The following is an 18,543-nucleotide window of genomic DNA, read 5'->3' on the forward strand; positions in this document are numbered from 1 at the left end:
ATTGGTAACGATTCGACAGAAAAACGTTTTCTCTCCTCCACAGCTCAATGTTTTTACAAATCGACGTGCACTGGATTTATTTATTCTGTATGAAAGAGCAACAGGATCACATATCCAATTCCAAAATGAAAATGTTTACACAAATCTGTAGATTTCCATTCTGATGTCCACTTCAATCCCTGAATTTTGTTCCAAAGTCAAAATTTTCGACAAAACAAAAGTTGATTTGAAAATCAAAGTTTTGACTCAAGAGTCAGAATTATAAAAAAAAACATTGTTGTGATACTAATAAATACAATAGAAGATGTTGGTGGATAACTATGTTCCAGCTCTATGTAATTTGTAATTGTGATTCTGTAAATTTTTCTGCGGAGCTCGTAGACATCAATATCTTGACAATTATTCTACTTATCACTGCAAGCAATTGATCGTAGGTACAGAACCAGATTCGACCAAAACCTCCCAACAAAAATTTCTAACTTTATATTATTCCGTTATTAGGAATAGTTGCTCCACCTTATTCGATTGGCAGAAAGGGATCAATAGAATTACTTTAGAGATTACCTAATTTACCGACGTCAGATTTTTTTCTCTTAAAAATAATTCAAATCACCACATCTACCAATTCATATAAATTCTAAAGGCAAATTTTACAAAATGTCGATCATTTATCGGAGCACGGTAACAGGTGGTGTTCATTGGGTTGTGATACATCAATGAATCAGCAATTTCGAGTTTTTGTCCGGTACAGAAAACTCCAGGAAAACTGTGATTGGCAGGTTGATTGTGACTGCTTCGAAGGGGTTTTCGAATCCTAGACCGCCACAAAATTCAAGGCCATTTGCGCAAAGGATGAACAAATTTCCAGGGTGAAAAGAGACGCGTATCCGAATCTTGTGGGCTAAATTAAGAGAGTCATACTTACGACTTCACCAGAAGATCTGGGGAATCGGTTAGGCCTCCCAGCAACACCCCGGACGTTGATACGGCCTCATGTGGCCGGCACAGATTTTAAGGTATCCCGTTTTTCCACCACACAAACCTGACGCAACCAAACTTGAGTCCCTCCCCTCACATCACGTACTCTCGGTCAGAGTAAGAGCAGGTACTTCAGTTGCGTTCATCTCAGTATCGACCAGACCAAACATGCTCGGAATTTCCACAGTGCTCTGGTAGCACATCTGCCCCTGCTGACCATACCAAACTGTGTGAGATCTCTGTCCCTGGTAAAGACAAGCCGGAAACCTGAATTCGGACAGTAGTAGTCTTGTTCACACGAGTCCAACACCTCGAACGTCTGCCTTGTTGCCTAATAAGGCTAGACCCAGTTACTAGCGCCTATTGGGTGAACCGCAGACCCCGACACCTTGAACGCTCGGAACTGACCGAATGCAGGCGGGAATCACGGATCGGCATAGACATTTCCGTGTCGTAAATGAGGCGCTCATGCAACCACAAATGGATTGACGAGATCCATTTCCCTTACCCACTAGCGGACTATCCACCTCCAGGACTGTCAACTTGCAGGTCGAGAATCTAAGCTCAGATACTAGTAGCTCTGTCCACCCGGGTTCGAAACCTCGAACGTGTGACTTACTGCCCACAGGGCTAGACTCGGACATTAGTGACCATTGGGTGGACCGCAGGCCTCGATACCTCAGTCGCTTGGAACTTGGAACATAAAGCAAGCGGAAATCACGAATCAGTGTGAATCTCTCTATGTTCCATTAAGCAACTTGTACACCCACAAATGAATCAACAAGTCCCATCCCTCCATCCGCTGGCGAAGTACTCGCCACTAAGAGGCCAACGCCAATGGAGGTGGAGACTGGCTATTCAAACCAGCAAGCGAGCACTTCACCTCCCCTTAGTACTCATGTTGGGAAAGTTTCCTTTCCAACATATGATGGATGATCGTCGAGGAGACCACACATCATACGCCGAAAACTCGCGCCTGTTACCTGCGTGGGTGCGGAATTGGGCGGTCTGCCAACAGCTTTCAGGTGTACGCCGCGTAGTCTGTACGGTACTTCCTTATGTACCTCATGTAGGACATGTAGGACACTCATGTTAGGAAACCTACCTTTCAAACGCGAGATGAGTAACAATCGAGGGGCTCTAGCGAGACATCGTTAAGAACATGCTCGGCAGAAACACCTCGTACCGATATAGAGTGGCCTTGTCCCTAACATAGAATATACTGGGCAGGGAGCAGGCAGCCAGGCTGCACCAGACACACCGTTGTACTGAAAATTGACATCAAGACTGATCTGGGTATGCCGTGAGGAACAGAGAAAACTGACGAACAATAGATTGACTATGTGCAACAATTAAGCTGACGAGTGTGCCAGACATGATACCTCAACTCCATATATAACCCTGAACCAGCTATGGTAGTAAAATCTCTGGTACGAAACCATATCGGGAAATGGGTTTGAAAGAAACATACAGAGTAAGATAAAACTTTTACAAAATGAGCATTCGAGGAGAGAACCGAATAACTGCTTTGAAAAACCAGGGCTCAGCTCAGGTGTCCTCTCAATGGATACTATTGAGAGAACACCTGTACAATGAAGACCTTAGCTGCAGATAATACAACAATGGGGAAGATGCAAGTGAGCTCCAGACCACAAGAGGCAAACAATTTATGGACAACCCAAATTATATCCGAAAGAATATGACATATATCCAGCAAGAGTCCTGTACAGAGTAGTACAGGAAACGAAATTGTTTAAATTGGTATCATAAAAATATATGATTACCTAATTTTCAATTCTTCAATTCCTACTACAGAAATAGTTGTTTTCACAACTAATAAACAGTAGTAACTTCATATTTCACAGTCAGTAAATTTTATATCGTAATTATGAATTTCAACTTCGAATTTAGAAAGGCTCCAATATTCAGCTCACTAGAAAATTTAAAATGCCATATATTGTAGTTGCGAATGGATACACCGGAAAATCAATGACGTGCTGACGAGTTTTCTGAAATCAACCCAAACTCGTAACAATAGGTTTTCACTATTCGTGATTTTCGGATAAAAAAACAATTCTTCATTAGAAGGTCGTTTAGAAGTTATTACTCTCACATTCTCGTAGTATAGAAGAATATGTATCAAGACTCTTGAATCACAAAAATGCCATTATTGCAATATCATCTACAGAAAAGACATAAAATTAATTTCGATTCGATTGAACAGAACGCCCAGTCACAGCATTTGAGAGTGTGACAAATTAGAGAAGCTTTTGAAATCAAAAAGTGTCAACAGGAAAAGTGATGAATATTACTGGAGTTTTTTCCCAACACCAAATCGTTATTTCTAACACCTCGACACGTGTTTCGATCACCAAGTGATCATCTTCGAAGAGGAAGATTGGACCTGACTGAAAAGTGATTTAATTGAAATTTCAAGAGTTTTGAAATTCCTGATCAGGAATGATAACCAAAAACAACAAATGATGAAAAATGATTTATCACAAACAATTAGGCGATTGAAAAACGTTGGCATCCTATCCATTCTGGTACTAGAGATAAGTCCACTATAATTCACACAAGCGATAGTATATAAAAACCACTCAAAAATATCAAAGTTCCGTTATCTTACACTTTTTCGATAATAACATCTAAGTTGGTGATGAAACCTCTCATTCTAGAATTTTCTAGTTTCGGTGAAAACTTAGAAAAACAAGATAATATTGAAACTATTATTTTCTGACAGAATCTACACACATCTTTGTGGAAAGATTTTTTTGTGATATTGAATTTTTTTACCTTTCTTCACAAGTTTTTCTTTCTATGTATTGATGGAGAAGTAAAAAACCTAGTAGAGCAAAAGCCCCTGAATTCCAAACTTTTTTTCATTTTATCGAAGCTGGAAGTTTCTAAGCAGGTTCTCCAACACAAATAGTGACGATGGGCTACTATCAACTCTGGATTATTCGGACTTTTGGAACGTAACAGGTGGCAAAAGTGCTTGAGTGAGCAATCTTGAATCGTCAAAGTATGAAGGGCATTTTTTTTACAATTTTTTCGTGATATTAAAAACAACGTCATCCATTACAGATACTTAGTATCATAGCGACTTCTCGCCGGATCTCTAAACATCAATAAATTTCCTCTACACTTTAGTTAGTTACCAGAAATTCTGAATTTGTCATTCATTGAAAGTTGTTTCCTCAGTAGCCAGACTGTTTCGACAAACTCGAAGAATAGCAGAAGGTAGATACTGACTTTTTCTCGTTCAGAAATGTCAATATTCTCTTGAGCAGTTGAAGGCTGTGGTTCTATTGATCGAGAAATCAACGTTGGTTGTGATAACAGAAGATTTTGATAGTGAAGACTTAATTTAATTATTCTAGTTTAGAAATTATGTTTCCCCAGTTCTAACTTCTAGATATGAGAATGATCATAACCTCATAATATTCTCCGTGTCCCCATATTAATTAGTAGAAATAATTACAATGAACAGTTCATTATGAAAGAATGAGTTGTCATATTTTTTTCTCAAATGGTAGAAATAAATAAATCAATCATGTATCATTCTGTGAGAAACAAAAATTGAATGAGATGAAATTAATAAAAAACTCACAGTTCCAGAAAATGAGAAGTTTTCTAAAGCATTTTTCTGCTCTTTGATGATCTTATTTCAGATTATGAATATCTGCAATAGTTATTGAATAGTTCGCGAAAAAGAAAACACTAAACTCACTAAACCGTTTATACAGGGTGTAACTGAATAAGTGTAAAACATTTAAGGAGGTGATTCCTCATCGAAAAAAAGACAGGATCTTTCGTATAAAGAAACTTCATTGGAACATCCCTTGTTAAGATACAGCCCCTTAAAGGGGGTACATAAAATTTGTATAACAATTTTTTTCACAAGCACTAAAAAGTTACAATATTGAAATTAATTAGCCAGTGATTTATTTGGTTTACCCCATGGTTGTAAGGGGTGGAAAACGCAACCCCTAAAATTTATTTTCAATGTAACTTTTTGTCTTATTATTTGTTTCCATTTAAAAATGTATTTCCGATAGCTTGTTTCATTCTAAACAGAAAATGTCTCTTGGATTTTTTGCCCAAAATGAACCAGTGGTAATTGTGAAAATTATTAATCTTGTCCCGAGAAAAACCAAATTCGTCTGTGAATTCTATCGTCTTCAGAAAGTTACAATTTCTTCTAATCATTTCCAGCATCCAATTGCAAAATTCAAAACGGTTTGGAAAGTCTCGCGGTAACAGTGCCTGTACTCGTTGCAGATGGTGAGGGTATAAGAGTTGTTCCTTCAAAATTCGAAATACCATCATATGATCAACATTTAGCTGGAAAGCAATCTTTCTAGTACTGATAATAGGTTGTTCTTCAATCAAATTAAGTACTGCTTCCTCAAGCTGTGGTGTTCGTACTTCTCGATGGCGACCACAATCCTGCGTTCTTTTGTCGAATGAACCATATTCTCGTAATCGTTGATGAAGTCGAGCAAATATTCTATGTGAAGGATGCTGCTATGTGAAGTATACATTTCAGCATATCTTCTAGAAGATTCTAACCCATTCCCCTGCGACAGACCGTAAACGTAATGCATATCAGCCATTTCCTCATTTGTGTATGCCATTTTAATAACAAGTGAATTATTGAAGTAACAAATTGAGAACATTACAACAACACACAATCAGTATCAATTCAATTTCTAAAATTCACAAACTGACAGCGTCATACCAATTTAATTGTCACTATCGCTAATAGCGACCTACTAGATACATTAGTTTCGTATTTTCGCATTTATGATGATGTATCTCTGTAGTTGTTCCTAAAATAATTTTTTGCTGCGAACTGGTTTATTTTGGGCAAAATACCCAAGAGACACTTTTTGTTTAGAATGAAACAGGCTATCGGAAATAAATTTTCAAATGGTAAACAAATGATAAGACAAAGAGTTACAAAGGAAATAAATTTTAGGAGTTGCGTTTGCCACACCTTACAACCATAGGGTAAACCAAATAAATTTCTGGCTGAGTGTCTTTGTGGTAGTACAAAACGTCAGTTTAATTTCAATATTGTAACTTTTTTAGTGCTTGTGAAAAAATGTGTTATACAAATTTTATGTGCCCCCTTTAAGGGGCTGTATCTTAACAAGGGATGCCCCAATGAAATTTTTTTATATGAAATCTCCTATTTTTTTTGTTCGATGAGGAATTATCTCCTCGAATGTTTTTCACTTATTTAGTCACACCCTGTATAGGGTATTCCAACAGGAATTTACAAATTTCACAATTGATAATGGCCATCTTGTTGAAGCTACATCTGTAAAATCAGTTGTCATTTATTCAGTCTGTTATGCCAAATAACCATGGATGGATATAGCAAATCACCATGGATGGATACAGCATTCTGGCAACGTATCGCGTGCTTCGCCAATTTTACGGTCGATATATTTGTTCTTCCGAGAGAACTATTCGCAATCTGGGGGATAAATTCGAGTCCATTGGTTCAGTAAACGATCGACCAACAACCGTACTATTACATAGCTCTTCTATAATAATTTTCATTCAATTTGTGGTTTCTTGCATCAAATACTGCTTACATAAACATCGGCCAAGTTGACGGCAACGGGGAATGTTCCTCCTGATGAAATTCAAGTAAAAGAGCTCTAACACAACGCATTTTAAACTTATCATTTCAACCTTTCTCTTTAAAATATTATTTAAATACTTAAAAAAGAAGAATGAAATAATGCATTTTGAATGGATTCGTTTCTATTTCACCATTTGGCACCATCGGTTAAAGCTAATGAAGGACAATGAATATGTTACCTGTATGAGACAAACAAAGATGACATATTTCAGAGGCGTGCTGTCCTGTTTACTTATGTTCCGAGTTCCGAGACATTCTGTGACATATGACATTTTGCGCACCTAGCCTACCTTCTTCTAAATAACAAAACAACTGTTGTCTATGTGGCTTGTGGAGGTTCTATTGAACTATAATTTATATTTTGCCTTAATTGTTGATATATAAAGATAATTTTCCTTTTTTAAAGTAGAATATCTAGGTACGTATAAATTATTTCAACTTGATATAGGCGCAGTTGCCAATATGTGAATAAGAATCAAATCCCTTTAAAAATTAAAACACAACATTTGAAACATCAATTTGAATACTTTTCGAAGTGAATTTAAAAACTCAAATTTATTTTGCATTTGCTCTAATAACCCAAATTAACCCAAAATTGTTTATTTCTTGTGTTATTATCGTGTTTGGCTTGTATGTGATGTTGATGTTCAGTGGCTTGAAGACGTCTGTTATTTTTTTGGTTTAGTGTCCTACGTATGTAAACGCTGTCCATCGTTGTGTTATTTTGTCTGTTGGGGTGGCTTGATCCTTAATTTGTATTTTTTGTTTGATTCTGTTTTCTAATTTATCTATTGTCTTTTGGGTGTATCCATTCTTGTTCGCTATTTGGTATATGATTTTCCGTTCTTTGTTTTGGGCTTCATTGCTGAGTGGTATCCTTAACATTCTGTATATGAATGCGTTATAGGCAGCCATTTTGTGTGATGGTGGATGGTTTGAGCTTGCGGGTATGGTGGAGCTTGTTTGTGTAGGTTTGCGTTTTGTTGTGGTTATATCCGATGGTTATGTCCAGGTAGTTAAGTTTTGAGTTATGTGCTTCCTCAATGCTGAAAAATAGTTTTTGATTCATTTCGTTAATTTCTTTTGTTATTTGATCTATTATTTTTCCATTGTTTTGTGATATGTACAGTCCATCGTCAACGTATCTGAACCATTCTCTTTTTTCATCATGTGTTTTTATTATTGTTAAGATTTTCTCATCTATGGTTTGCAGGTATATTTCGGATATAATGCTAGATAGTGGGGATCCCATCGCTAGTCCATCTGTTTGTTTATAAATTTTTCTTTCAGATTTGAAATAATTTTGATTGAGTATTGTATTTAGACTGTGTTCCATTTAGTTAATGTAGGTTTCGTCTATGTTTTGGTGTTTTAGTTTATCAGATATATGATGTTCATACTTTCGTTGACTGGTATGTTGGAGTACATGTTTTTTTATGTCGAATGAGAATAATTTAGTGATCGGGCTGACCTTCCTCGTTGAGATTCTATCCGTGAGTTCCATTGAATTTTTGACGCTGTGGTTGTTGTTCCTGTTGATTTTATTTTTCAGTTCATCGGCTATGATTTTTGAAATTTTGTATGAAGGTGCTTTGGTAAAATTGATAATCGGTCTTATAGATTTATTTTCCTTATGTATCTTTATCTGTGCGTTGAGTTTTGGTGTTTTTGGGTTGTCGACTGTGCATCTGTTTAATGTTTTGTTGTCAAAGATCTGTTTGTTCGATTTTATTAGGCTATTAATTTGTGTTACAAATTTTGTGGTTGGATCGTGATTCATCGTACTAAAATCGTTTTCCGTTATGTAATTGTTCACTTTCATACTTAATTCCTGTTTTTCAATAATAACTGTGGCGTCACTTTTGTCGGCTTCAACTGCTGTGAGGTTGTTGGAGATCAACTTTCTTTTTATTGATTTGATAGCTTTCGTGATTGCTGGTTTCTCCGGAGTCTTTTCTGGTTTTATGATTATTTGTTTCAGCGTGTTGATTGCTTCTGATCTGATTTCGTCAACTTTTGATGCTTCTACTTGGTTCAAAGCCATCTCTGTGTCAACAAATAGGTTCTCAATGGTTTGTGGCGTGATTTCCTGGTATGGACTGAATTTTCAACCTAGTTCAAGTGTTTGTATTTCTATATCGTTGAAGTGTACGTTTGTTAGATTGATGACTCTCGGATGGAATATGTGGTGTTTTCTCATCGTTGTTGTATTCTTATCGTGTTTCTGTATTAATGTGATCAGTTTTTATTCAGTTTTTGGTATGTGTTCTCCTTGGGTTGGTAGTTTTTCCTAGATATATCTGCGTATTTTTCATACTGAAATAACACAAAAAATAAACAACTATGAAAAAAAAGAAGGCGAAAACCAAAACGGAATATACAGTATACAATGCTAGGACTGCAACAAATTCTATATCGGTCAAACCAAGAAAAAACTGATCCAAAGGTACGATGAGCACAAAAAGGCATAGATAAACACAGTAGTATATAAATGAAACCTCGCAACACACGCCATACAAAACAAACATAATTTCCCCTCCCCCCCAGAGAATATAAAACTCACAAATCAATAAGGGAAACCGCATGGATATTTTGGAAAACTTAAACATACATAAATTCAACAGTCATAAATCATTTATCGAGGAACAAGTACAAATCAAAACACAACAAAACCTAACATTCAATATATTGCACAAATCAATACACACTCTTAGAAAAAGTAAAACTAGAGACCCAACACAAAGAATAGTACCTGATGTAATCCAAATATAGTTTGAGTATATATATATATATATATATATATATATATATATATATATATATATATATATATATATATATATATATATATATATATATATTATAATTGTTAATCGTTAATCACTCTGGGTGAAATTACAAATCGATTGACACCTTTATCGATCGTCATTTTCTATAAAGGCGAACAACATAAATAGCACTTGCGATCTAAACTAGTAGTACAAATTCCAATATCGTAACCATCACGAATCCAGGTCGAAATATAAACTTACTTCACATCAGCAATACGTCAAAATGAAATTACCAACGGATTCAGCTTTCCGCTTCATTGATTGAAATTTCCAGATGTGTTTCCAGCACCGAGAAATTCGGATCGAACTCAAGTCAATCATATGTGGATGCAGGTGATGTGGTTGGAAAATCACTAACATCAATCAATCAACTGTCAGGCCAGCTCTGAATTGTAATGAGAAACAGCTCTGTACTTCACGTTATGCACCGTTTGAATGAATAATTTCGAGGCAGAGTACCGGATCGTTGGGATGATGTATTCATTGTTTTTTGTTTCGATAGATGGATAGATGATTGATTCATCATCCAGCGCTGAACGGCTCTGAATGAATGTCAGATAACAAGCTAAACTACTCAAAATGAATATAGGGACATGTCCTTGAAATGCAATAAGTAAAAAAACCTGTATTATTTTGTCAAACATTTATATTTATAAAATAGTTTATAGGTGCCTTTATTAAATTTAACTTACATTGTTTTCAAAATTCTGTTTGGTAATACCGTGTTTGGTAATAGTGAGTACATCCAGCCCTGGCTCTAAGAAGTTCGGCACAACGACAAGGCATGCTTTCCACCAAATTTCTAATTATTTGTTGTGGTAACTGCTCGTAATTCGTCCAAAGAGCATCTGCAACTTGGTTCAGATTTTGGAAGGGTTGACGATTCTTCAAACGCCTTTCCAGTTCATCCCAGAGCTGCTCAATAGGATTTAAATCCGGACTAGTAGCTGGCCATCTCATGACATTAATATTGTGCTCCTGTAGGAAATTTCTCACGACTCTGGCTACGTGTGGCCTGGCATTATATTGTTGTAAAATGAACCCAGCGTCTATATTTTGGGCAAATGGGACACCATGGGGTTCCAATATCTTCTCTATGTAACGGACAGCCGTTAAAGTCCCTTCCCGAAATACCACAAGGTCCGTGTGTCCTGTCAAAGTTATACCAGCCCATACCATTATCGATCCACCTCCAAATGGAACAATTTCTTGCACACAGTCATCCAAATAGCGTTCACCAGGACGTCTTCTCACCCGAACACGTCCGTCATTGTTGAATAACATGATTTTTTTTTCGTCTGTAAACATTACATTGGTCCACTGCTCTAAATTCCAATTACGATGCTCTTGACAAACGTTTCTACGATTTCCTCGATGAGCTGGAGTTAATCTAGGTTCTCTAGCAGGTCGTCTTGCATGGAGTTGTACTTCGTGAAGTCGGTTTCTTATCGTTTGGTTCGAAATTTGCGTTCCCGTAGCTTCTACAAGGCGATTTTGCAGTGTTCTAGCAGAATCGGTGCGACCCTTAATTGACCAAAGTCGTAACAAACGATCATCTCTGCGGGTTGTTGCCCTTTGTCGATTGGGATAAGGGGCTCTTTTTACTATGCCGTAAATTTGGTAGCGATTCCAAGCTCTGGAAACCGCAGAATGACTCACATTAAGCATTTGGGCTACACGACGCCTTGAATACCCTACTTTGATCGAAGCCACTGCTCTAGCAACTTGAAATTCGTTGAGGTACACCCTACGTATCCTCCTTCTACCATCAACATTCATTGTTTAAATTTTGAAATTTAATACCTACCACGAACTAAAGTAAAGTGAAACTAAATACAGAATTTTTCATATTAATGTTTTCGTAGTTAAAAGTACAAAAAAAAGTAAAAAAGTACAAAAAGTAAACAACAACCGAATGGAACATGATGAGAATTAGTATGGAATACACACCATGTTTTTATCATGAAATGATACATATTTTTTTACTTATTGGATTTTAAGGATGTGTATTCATTTTGAGTAGTTTATTTTTTATATTCACCATTAACCACATATGTTTGTTAGACATGAATATTTGATAGCAGATGATAATTTTTCAATTCCTGATGTATGTTGGCAAACTTGGCACTGTGGTTTCTCTCATCGAGAGGTTCGTGTACTGTTTTCGTACTCCCTGATTTTATTTGTGCTTTCGACACAATAAACCACTTACTATTATTGGCCACTTACTGCTGTTGGCTATTAATAATTTCGCAGGCTACGTATATTCGATAATCGATTTTTTTATGTAAGTTCACTCATCTCAAATATTCATTCACACATTGAGCTGTTGAACATGTTCAGTTCATTGGTGAGAGGCAAGTGTTTTGCATGTGCAATGTGCAATGAATTTTGTGTAAAATTTTGTGTAAAAAATTGATTTAGGTGCTCAAAAATACTTGAAATTTTGACGGCAGCATACGGTGATTATATTCTGAGTCAGAAAAATATTCACAAGTGGTAGAAAGGCTTTTCACAGAAGGTCGAGAAGATGTGTGAATGAAAATGTTGAGAAAGTGAAGAACATTGTTATGGAGAATCTTCGAATCACTATTAGAGAAGTTGCTGAGGATGTCGATATATCGATTGGCTCATGTCATTCAATTTTTTCGAAAATTTTGGGCATCAAAATTGCTGAATTTTAACCAAAAAACCGTCACATGAGCATCTTTCAGGAATTGTTGAATGACGTCAGCGGCGATCATGCATTGCTTGAAAGGGTCAAAGGGACATAACTGGTGAGGAATCAATGGTATATGGTTATGACATTGAAACCAAAGTCCAACTGTCCCAATAGAGGAGCCCAAGAGAGCCAAGACAAAAAAAGGACGCCAAGTTCGACCAAATGTTTTCCTCAATGTTTTCTTCGATCTTGAAGTTATGCGCCGCATAGAATACGAGAAAAACGTTCGGTATTGTGAAAAACAATTAATGGCATCTGAATCACGATTATATAATAGCTCACTCGGCATTGCTTGTTCGTAATTTTTTGGCCAAAAACAACTAATCATGCCTCAACCACCGCATCCACCAGATTTGGCCCTCTGCGACTTTTTTTCTGTTTCCAAGATTGAAGAGACACATAAAAGGAGGCTGTTTTGCGACGACTGAGAAGATTAAAAACTGGTATTGGTATGTCCTCAAGGGTATACCAAAAAGTGCATATCAGAACTGCTTCAAGGATTGAATGAAAACGCTAGCACAAGTCGATGATATCTGAAAAGGACTACTTTGAGGAGGCAAAATAAAAATTGATGAACAAATAAATACGCTTTGGACAGCGTATTTACTTTGAACATATGGACAGGTGTACGGCAAAGTACAATTCTTGACCCACTTCTTCTTATGTTATATACGTTTTCTATACTGGAATCACCTAAACATTGCCCAATTCACTGTTACGCACATTCTTTACAGGTTCGAATCAATAGGTTTCATTTCACACTAATTTACATTTTTCAATCATTTCTTTAATGAAATTTTTTGTTTTGAAGAAGTAAACTTAATTGGAAATAACTAGAAACCATTCAGGAAAAATTCATCAATGTTTATGTGGAAACCCGTATTGCATCTTATGTGTATTATATTCGAACGATAGATATTTTATTTCTAGTATTACGTTATATGACTACTCAAATTAGTTATGAAACCAAGAAAAGTGCTATCATCTCATATCTTGAGTGTATGCCATTATTAAATAAAATTGGTGAAGTGGCAAATGCGTTGATGGAGGATGATCTGAATATCTTCATTGAAACCGCTTCATCTCAAGTGAATGAAATTGAATGATATTCGGCTCGAGAAATAATAGAGAAGATGCTGAACTAGATATTACTATAAATGACGAAATACTAATAGTAGTGAATCAACAAAGAATCCGGGAGTTATATTAGGTACTGAATCAGAATGAGGGTGAATGAACTTACCATTAGAACGTACTTAACACGTTATACTATTAACGGTACTTATTCTATTGAATTATCATCATGTGAGTCGATAGCACTATCAAAATTCAATTTGGCTGACACTTTATATCCCAAAGCAGTGTAAAAAGGGATTCAGATAATCCAAAACACTTGTTTGAGATGGACCATGGCAAGGAACTTACTTGGTAACCAAAAATATTTACGATCTACAGTACAGAATCCAATTGTCACCCAGAAGCAAGTCTAAAGTAGTCCACATAGACAGACTGAGTCCTTACATGGGTCGTGATGTTCCCTCTCGGAATGTTGTTCAGGGCGAACAATCTAAATAAAATAACACCGGCCGCCACTGTTAGCCATATACCAGTTGTAACGTGGCCGTAAGCGCGCCCAGTCCGACCAACTTTTTGCTAATGTTCGCTGCCGTTCTAGATGTAGCGAGAATAAAGCCATCGGCTTCCATGGAATTCCATGGCCTTTGATTGCCAAATATAAACACAATCCACTTCCCTATTCAGACAGTCAAGTGGAAATGACAGTGCGGTAAGCGAAGCGATCTAGTAAGGCGATAGACGTTTGAATAATCGTTGAAATTTTTGTTGAAGTGTTTTGTTGTATTGAAAGTGAAATGAAGTAGAGTTTGATTATTGTTCAGTGTAGTCAATTATTGGTAAACCCACGGGGAAAAACGTAACAATATCTTAATTGCAAAAAGGACACAACTCAAATTAAACCCGGTTCTACTGAAATATGCTAGTGTCACTTTTTTGTAGTTGTGAAATTACACTTAGAATATTCATTTGTTCACAAGAATAATGTCAGATTTTATGTTTAGTAGAAGATCATGATTATGAGTATATAGTATTCGTAGACGTAAATGAATATTTCACAAACTAATCAAAGCAAATTTGCTAATTATGCCTATTTGATAAACTTATCTCAATCAAACAACCACATTATCTTTATCGTAAATTATCATTCGGTATAGATGACCAGATAATACTGAATATAATGTGTAGCAGAATTCCAACACCTCCAAAATTCAGAACGGAACACTTCAAGCGTTCATTTTCTTGTTGAATATGCAAATGAATATTTTTCCCAGGACATGAAAGAACTAATAATGAAATAGTAAAAAATTTAGTTTAATAAATATCTCTTCATTCATAATTTAGAGAAAGGAGTTAAGAGAAAGAGCAGCACCTAAGTTCCCTCTTTCTCCTGGGTCGTATGGACGAAGTAACCCCAGATATGCTTGCCAAGGGAAAAGCTCTCCTTCCCTATGTTGAAAATGTTGTAGACCGGATTGTGAGATTCTCAGAGAAACGCGACGTGAAACCAATATGTAGGCCAACGAAAAGTATCAGAGAAAGAATAAGGTCAGCTAAGGATCTCAAAGAACATTTACCACCACCCGGGGTATACCAAATTCCTTGTAGCTGCGGTAGGTCTACATTGGAACACTTTGAACACTTTGAACACAAAAAAATTATCGCCTCGGACAAACCGAGCGGAACATGCTCTCACATTATCTCATTCAAAGATACAGCAATACCAGATAAAACCCAAAATTACTATCCAAGAGTATATAGAGAGGCAATATGAATTCAAAAACAAAGGGATAATTTCAATAGAGAAGAAGAAGCAATAAACATTATTGAAATGTGGCTACCTGTTCTCAATTGTACACAAATGAGATCAAGTAATTAAATTGAGAGAAAACAAGTCACGTCACCTATGATAATATGAAACCCGGTTCAAATACCAGCATTATTATTTCTGCGTTCGTAACAACGGGTACAACAACTCGAGCACCCCGACCGTTATCTCATCGCCTTTGATAATGTCTATCGCAGTAGTAGACGAAACGCCAGGCATAAAAACTTGCAGACCACGGGCAAAAAACCCGGAAAATAGCTTTGACGTAGTTATCTCCGGCCGTGAAAGTTTACATCCTTTGAACAATTGTTCATGGTCCTGTTGATGTTTCATTTTGAAGAAATTTAGATTATTATTATCGTCACTGTCATTTTTAAGTATTCATGTGTGAGTTTTCTGTATCCTATTCGAGCTTCAGTTGTTCTCTCCTATTCCGCAATCTCATGGTCCAACCGTCTGTTTAATTCGTATACTTTACTTATTATTTTCCATATTTTATTAAAGTCAAATACAAGCACTACAGGAAAATCCTTAAGGCGGTGTCAGAGAGGACTCAATCTCCAGCGAATCGCTGGAGACTGAATCCATTTGGAAAAACGTTCTCAAGAAGTTCATTTCACATAAACGCAGTTCTCTAGATGAGAGAGTTCTCAAACAGTGAAATTCGAGGTGTACTGAGTTGAACCTGAAAACGATGGGCAGCCACAGTCCTTCGCGTTTTTCTGATATGTACCGCTCTTGGTTGAATCAAATGTTTCTATAGAAGACAGACTAATCCCCAACCTTTCTTCAATGTTCCAGGCTATCAAGGTTGCACGTGGTGTTCGCGTCTCCAATCAGGCAAATGGCTCTTTTCCGGATGGAATCCAGCAGGGTATATTTGGGGACAGAGCTCCATACACGAGAACAATACTCCAAAGAAGGTCTGATCTGAGCTTTATGAAACATCCAAAGTTGCTGAGGTGCCTACAGTTTTCTAGTTCGGAACAGTGTTCCAAGCTTTCGAGAAGCAGTCTTTGCAATTCCAGCAACATGATTGTGCCAAACATATTGGTGTCCATTCAACCCCAAAGAAACTTATCGAAGCAGAAAGCGGAATTGTTGGACCTGACATTATTATATCCGGTTTGAAGGCATTATCTTCTCAGAGAAAACCGATGCTTGGGTTTTTGTGGCATTGGATTGAACATGGTTACTTTCACCACAATTCGAAATCACTTCTAGATCCTCAGTAAGATATGCAACCTCCTGCTACCGGTGAAGATGTGTCTCCGTAGCCGATGTCCTGGACGAGACAATTGGGCTGTCGTCAGCCCAGGATTCTTGGTTTTTTCCAATAACTCGTTGACATACGATAAAAAGAGAGTTGGAGACAATATGGATCGCTGGGGAACACCAGCGTTGATGGTAAAAGTATTCGAGAGATATCCATCGACGACCACTTGCAGGAAATTTTCTTTCAGGAGGCTGGAGATCCATACACAATAATGATCCGACAAGCTATAGCATCGAAGTTTGGCCAGCAAACCCCTCATGCCAAACACGGTCAAAGGCCTAATAAATATCCAAGCGCAACAGCTCTTGATTCTCTATGTTTCTCGATTGCGTTATTCCAAATATGGGTGACATACGATAGAAGGTCGCCTGTTGATCTTTGTTTTCGAAATCGATATTGATGATCGCTCAAGATGTTGAAGCTTTCCAAATACTTGGAGATATGGTAATTCACGACTTTCTCACTGATAGTGAAGCGACTGCTCTATAGTTATTTGGAAGATTTTTCTTGCTCTTTTTGGGAATAGGCTGAATGCTATTTATGCAATTTGAGGCTAATTCGTAGCTATATAATAGAAGAACCAAATCAGTACAACGCACTTATTCAACATCTGCAAATCATAAACTTCTCTATTGATCATTTTGCCAATTTTAAAATACAGATTTTCTAGAGCAATTGTAAAGTGGTCAGTGAGTCAGAGATTATACAGAATCTCCATGACTAATTTGTATCAGTACAACGCACTTATTCAACATCTGCAAATCATAAACTTCTCTTTTGATAATTTTGCCAATTTTAAAATACAGATTTTCTAGAGCAATTGTAAAGTGGTCAGTGAATCAGAGACTATACAGAATCTCCATGACTAATTTGATAATTATCACTGATACACCTCAAGTGGAATCTGTACGTATTAATTTGAGCCCTTGTACTGACTATTTGCAGTTCTGGATAATGATGTCTTCAATTGTGTCATTTTTATAAATATGGATAGATAGTTGTTCTGATAAAGTGATACAACTCCACAGACAGAGATGACTCCTGAATGACATACAAAAATCTTTGCTCTAGGATAAAGAGGTGAAGTAAAACTACCTGGAACAGTACTCGGAAAAGTATACATTAACTAAGCTGGATTGAAAACTTCATTCCAATTCCGTAAACTAATCCAGTATGACGCTGACGTCTGAATTTAAACCACAAAATAGACTGTTATATTTCGATAATTGTACTATGAATAGAATTACTACCACTTTAATAGTCTCAGCGCGGAATTGTTCATGAAGAATCGATTAGTTAATAGTAACGGTGAAATGGTGCAAGAATATTAAAATAGAAATTTGCAAAGCGATGCGTTAAGAATACATGTTTCTATAATCTGTACATTGATTATTGATGTGGTGATATAGAAATGTAGGATGGCGTCAATGTTTTGGTTGGTTTCCCGGTTTTGCCGTGGTCTTCTTTGGTTACAATCTCCAAACGTTTCGACTGCAACTGCGGCAGACATCTCCAGTGGCGTGGTCGAAGTACTCTACTTAACGTATCCAGTTGACTGGACACGTTAAGTAATTTGAAGTAACTTGAATAATGAGTGTAATTTCTCTTTATCTTTCTTGAAAAAATAACAACTACTCCTCTGACTAATACCACGATGGATTATGCCACTAATACCACGATGGATTATATTCAAGTAACATATCTGCCATTGCCCTTTCTGCAGAGGTGGCGATGGCAGATATGTTGCTTGTCGTTCGCTCCAGCTTTGTTCGAGGTATGATACTCTGAAAGAATTTGATTTTTAATTATAGGAAATCATCGACTTCGTGTTGATGTAGGACACTACCTGGCAGTGACGAGAGGCCAAATAGCATTCCTGTGAAAAATCCGGTACTGACATGTCGGATATAATTCGAAGCCTTTCATGATGTTGACCAGGGATATATGAGGACAAGAACTGCCATATTTTTTCACTTCAAAACATCATTTGAGGCTTTGCAGTTGAAGTAAAAGCCTGAGTGAGAAAAAGCAATCATATCCTCCTAATGGATACCCTAATTATGGGATTGAACATCAATGGTGAAGAGCTTTGGTTTTGACTAGTTGCCTTTCATTGAAAGTTGCAGGAAAAAATAAAGGACAAATTTCATTCGAAGGTCGATGATAAGGCTTGGT

The 18,543-nt window shown here is 36.8% G+C and overlaps 1 protein-coding gene across 9 annotated transcripts in view; it reads right to left on the reverse strand.

Moving 5' to 3' along the window:
* The window catches only part of dnc (phosphodiesterase dunce), a 768,665-nt gene that overhangs the window by 271,650 nt on the left and 478,472 nt on the right, over window positions 1–18,543 (reverse strand). The window lies entirely within an intron of this gene.

The sequence above is a fragment of the Leptinotarsa decemlineata genome, unplaced genomic scaffold (genome assembly GCF_025532065.1).
Source record: "Leptinotarsa decemlineata unplaced genomic scaffold, Ldec_3_MD MMD2_tig00000133_RagTag_RagTag, whole genome shotgun sequence".
Lineage (NCBI taxonomy): Eukaryota > Metazoa > Arthropoda > Insecta > Coleoptera > Chrysomelidae > Leptinotarsa > Leptinotarsa decemlineata.